Here is a 4,685-nt window from a genome sequence, read left to right as displayed (position 1 = left end):
CTTACAGGTTGTTGATTTGTTTCAGGTACTTCTGAGCCTAAGGGCAAGGGCAAGGCGTGATGACGTGGCGTGCACTCTATCTCTCTTTTGATGTGTTTGGGACCCTCTGATGTTTTAAAAAGGAAAACAATGAAGTAATGAATGTTGATTTGAAAATAAATGTTTTGGGATTTTATGGTTTAGGGGATTGGCTTTGGTTTTAAAAGGAAAAAAAAATATAATGAAAATTTTCTTTGTAAAATTGGGTCGTTACAAGTTGGTATCAGAGCCTTGGTTTGAGGGATCCGGGTACATCCTCGGGTGTGTCAGGACTCAAACTAAGAAGGTGATAAAATGTTTTCAAAAGTAACCAAAAAGGAATTAAAGAAACCCAAAAGATGAGAGTGCAACGCGCGTGATCAGCCGAGCCAAGTAAGTAGTTTCCCAATTTGAATAGCCATGCTATACTGATATTTGAGTCTTATGGCTTATATGGAGCTTGCTATGTGTATGCTTTTAGAATTATATACGGCTAGGAGCTTATAGCCTCAGAATGATTGATTTGGCCTTATTTTCTTTTCCTTGTTTGGATGTGGTCTTAGGGTAGAATCTCTTATTCGAAAGTCTATTTGGTTCTTTCTGTGTATAATTTGCATGCATAAAAGCAACTTGTTGTGATGGGTTTGATTGTCATGGGTAGGACAAATCATAGGGCAGCCCAGGATTTGTTTCGGGTGTTAGTTGTGGATTATGGTATTGTATTGGGTTGTATTGGAGTCATTAGGTAGAGCAGTGTGGATTATGGTATTGTATTGGGTTGTATTGGAGTCATTAGGTAGAGCAGTGGGGAAAAGGTACAGGTAGGTGTGGAAGGTAGTATTGGGCCCGTACTACTGGAAGCACAGGACCTGTACCCAAAGCCATGTTTTACCTGGGGCTCCAAAGGGGAGGGAAACCAGTATGAAAGAACCCTCGTTATAGATATCCTGATCATTATGTTTTGATATTTCAGTTCAGCATGGTGATGACGCGGTTTGGAGCAGGGGGATCAGGATCGGGATCTGGGTCCGGGGCTGGGTCAGGCGGCCCTACTGATGGTATTGACGAGAGGCTGTGTGAGTTGATTGCGGCCGAGGTTACGAAGGGCATCCTTGACGCTACCCCAGTCATCTTTGGGACGGTCAAGGAGGGCATGATGGAGATCATGGAAGAGAGGCTTAGGGCATTCAGGGCTGATGTTTCTACGGGTCAGGGTGGAGCCAGAACTCCCTCGTTTCGGGAGTTCAAGGCATGTGGAGCTCCAGAGTTCTTGGGGGTCAGGGATCCCATTGTGAGCAGACGCTGGGTAGCGGACATTGAGAATGCCCAGCGCACAAGTTCTTGCCCGGAGGAGGCAAAGGTTGGATTTGCCTCCTGTATGCTGAGGGACAGGGCCCGAGATTGGTGGGGCGAGGTTACTAGCCAGGTGGGGCCAGCCGGAGTGGCTGAGATGGCATGGGCTGAGTTTGTTCGGCGATTTGATTTGGAGTTTGCACCACCTATCGAGGTGCAACGACTTGTGAGGGAGTTTCATGACCTTCAGCAGACCACCGAGACCGTGGCGGAGATCACCGCCAAGTTTCGGGAGCGAGCGTTGTTGATCCCACAGTACGCTACGGATGAGGATATGAGGCGGACGAGATATCATTCCATGCTGAGGGATGATATTCGGGATTTTGTGAGCTTTACAGGGTGCAAAACCCTGAATGAGATGGTGGAGAAGGCCCGTGAGAGGGAGATGGAGTTGGAGTCCCGCACGAAGCGGAAGACTGAGCAGGTACAAGCAGCAGGGGCTCAGGCTAAGAAGCCTAAGACCTCCGATTCTTCGGGTAGGGGCCAGCAGGGTCGGGGCCGGTGTGCCAAGTGCGGGAGGTTTCATAGTGGGACTTGTCGGACAGCCGGGATATCAGGATGTTACTCTTGTGGCCAGCAGGGCCACATGAGTAAGGATTGCCCCAAGAAGGGCTTGATATGTTTTCACTGCAACCAGACAGGCCATAAAAAGGCCGATTGTCCGAAGTTGCAAGGTGGAGGAGGAGGATCAGTGGCGGCGCCCGCGCCCGCCACTATGAGGATTACTGACGGTCGCCCTGTCAGGGCGGAAGCTCCATCGGTGAAAAGCCGCGCTTTTCAGCTGACTACCGAGGAGGCTCGGGCAGCGCCAGACGTTGTGGCTGGTATGTGTCTACTCTTATCTACCTTGTATTGTTAAATGCTTATATGTATGTATTATGTTTTTTTTATAGGGACCTTTTTGGTCAATGGTATGTCGGCTCATGTTTTATTTGATTCGGGTGCTACCCGATCGTTCGTGTCTCTTGCGCTTAGCAAGAAGTTCCGAGACGCGACGGGGACTCTGGATACCCCGCTCGAGGTGGAGATTGCAGATGATCGCACTGTGAGTGCTGCGAGAGTATACCAGGACTGTATCCTGAATGTGCACGGCGAGAGGTTTCGCGTTGATTTAGTTCCCATACCGTTGCGAGGATTGAAGGTGATCATTGGGATGGACTGGTTGGGGGCCAACGGGGCCATGATCGATTGTGGGCGACAGTTGGTCCGGGTTCGAACCCCAAAGGGGGGAGAGCTGGTCATTCAGGGCGAGAGGGCCTCGCAGGGCCCGACCCTCTGTTCAGCCGCGAGGGCCAGGAGGTTTTTGCAGCAGGGCTGCACGGGATTTTTGGTTTATGTTACGGACACGCGAATAGAGGAGGTAGCAGATATTGACAGTGTGCCGATAGTGCAGGACTTTCGGGACGTTTTTCCCGAAGAGTTGCCTGGGGTGCCTCCGGAGAGGCAGGTGGAGTTTCGCATCGAATTGGTGTCGGGTGCCGCTCCGATAGCCAAGGCACCGTATCGGTTGGCACCACCTGAGATGCAGGAGTTATCTACGCAGCTTCAAGAGCTGCTAGACCGAGGGTTCATCCGTCCGAGCAGTTCTCCATGGGGAGCACCGATCCTTTTCGTGAAAAAGAAGGACAGATCGCACAGGATGTGCATTGATAATAGGGAGCTGAACAAGCTGACAGTGAAAAACCGCTATCCTTTGCCAAGGATCGACGACTTATTTGATCAACTTCAGGGTGCATCTTGGTTTTCCAAGATTGATCTTCGGTCTGGGTATCATCAGATGAGGATTAGGGATGAGGATATACCGAAGACAGCTTTCAGGACTCGTTATGGGCATTATGAGTTTGTGGTGATGCCATTTGGGCTCACCAATGCCCCGACAGCATTCATGGACCTCATGAACCGGGTGTGCAGGCCGATGTTGGATCAGTCAGTGATCGTTTTTATTGATGATATCCTGGTTTACTCCAAAACCAGGGAGCAACACGAGCAGCACTTGAAAGAGGTACTGGAGACTTTGAGGGCGGAGAAGCTTTATGCAAAGTTCTCCAAATGTGATTTCTGGTTGCGGGAAGTGCAGTATTGATGCAGAGAGGGCATGTGATTGCTTATGCCTCGAGGCAGTTGAAGCCTCACGAGGCAAATTACCCCACGCATGACTTGGAACTGGGGGCGGTGGTGTTTGCCCTCAAGATTTGGAGACACTATTTGTATGGAGTGCGATTTATTATTTATACCGATCACAAGAGTCTAAAGTATTTGATGGATCAGCAGAACCTCAACATGCGGCAGAGGAGATGGTTGGATGTACTAAAGGATTATGATTGCGAGATCCTATACCATCCAGGGAAGGCCAACGTGGTGGCCGATGCTTTGAGTCGCAAGGTGACGGGGTCCCCGATTAGGGACATTTGTATGAGGATGACAGTGATTTCGCCTTTGTTGGAAATGATCAAGGGGGCTCAGGTTGAGGGGGTGAAAAAGGAGAACTGGAAAACAGAGAAAATTCGGGGTCAGTATCCCTTGTTTGTCAAGGATAGCCGCGGTCTTTTGACTCAGTGTGGCCGAGTGTGGGTACCATTGGCAGGGGGCGTGAGGCAGAGACTGTTAGAGGAGGCGCATAAGTCCAAGTTTTCTATACATCCAGGTGCAACAAAAATGTATAGGGACTTGAGACTGAGTTATTGGTGGCCCTGCATGAAGCGGGAGATTGCCGGGTTTGTGGAGCGGTGCTTGACCTGCAGAAAGGTCAAGGCCGAGCACCAGCGGCCTCATGGCAAGGTTCAGCCGTTACCCATTCCCATGTGGAAGTGGGAAGAGATCACTATGGACTTCATTACGAAGCTACCGAGGACGGCGAGGGGAGTGGATGTCATATGGGTTATTGTGGACAGACTAACGAAGAGTACCCATTTCATTCCGATCTCCGAGAGTATATCCGCAGAAAAGTTGGCAGATATCTACGTTCGAGAAGTGGTGGCTAGGCACGGGGTGCCGGTGTCAGTGGTTTCAGATAGGGATGTTCGGTTTACATCCAGGTTTTGGAAAAAGTTCCATGAGGAACTGGGGACTCAGCTACACTTCAGTACAGCATATCACCCTCAGATTGACGGTCAGAGTGAGAGGACGATCCAGACATTGGAGGACATGTTGCGAGCGTGCGTGCTGGATTTTGGAGGAAGTTGGGATACGTACCTCCCACTGGCAGAGTTCTCATACAATAACAGTTATCATGCCAGTATCGATCGAGCTCCATTCGAGATGTTATATGGTCGGAGGTGCAGGACCCCAGTGTGCTGGGACGAGGTTGGTCATCG

The sequence above is a fragment of the Lactuca virosa genome, chromosome 7 (assembly GCF_052849685.1).
Source record: "Lactuca virosa cultivar CGN04683 chromosome 7, Lactuca_virosa_CGN04683_v6, whole genome shotgun sequence".
Taxonomy (NCBI): domain Eukaryota; kingdom Viridiplantae; phylum Streptophyta; class Magnoliopsida; order Asterales; family Asteraceae; genus Lactuca; species Lactuca virosa.
Note: the sequence above shows the minus strand (reverse complement) of the source record.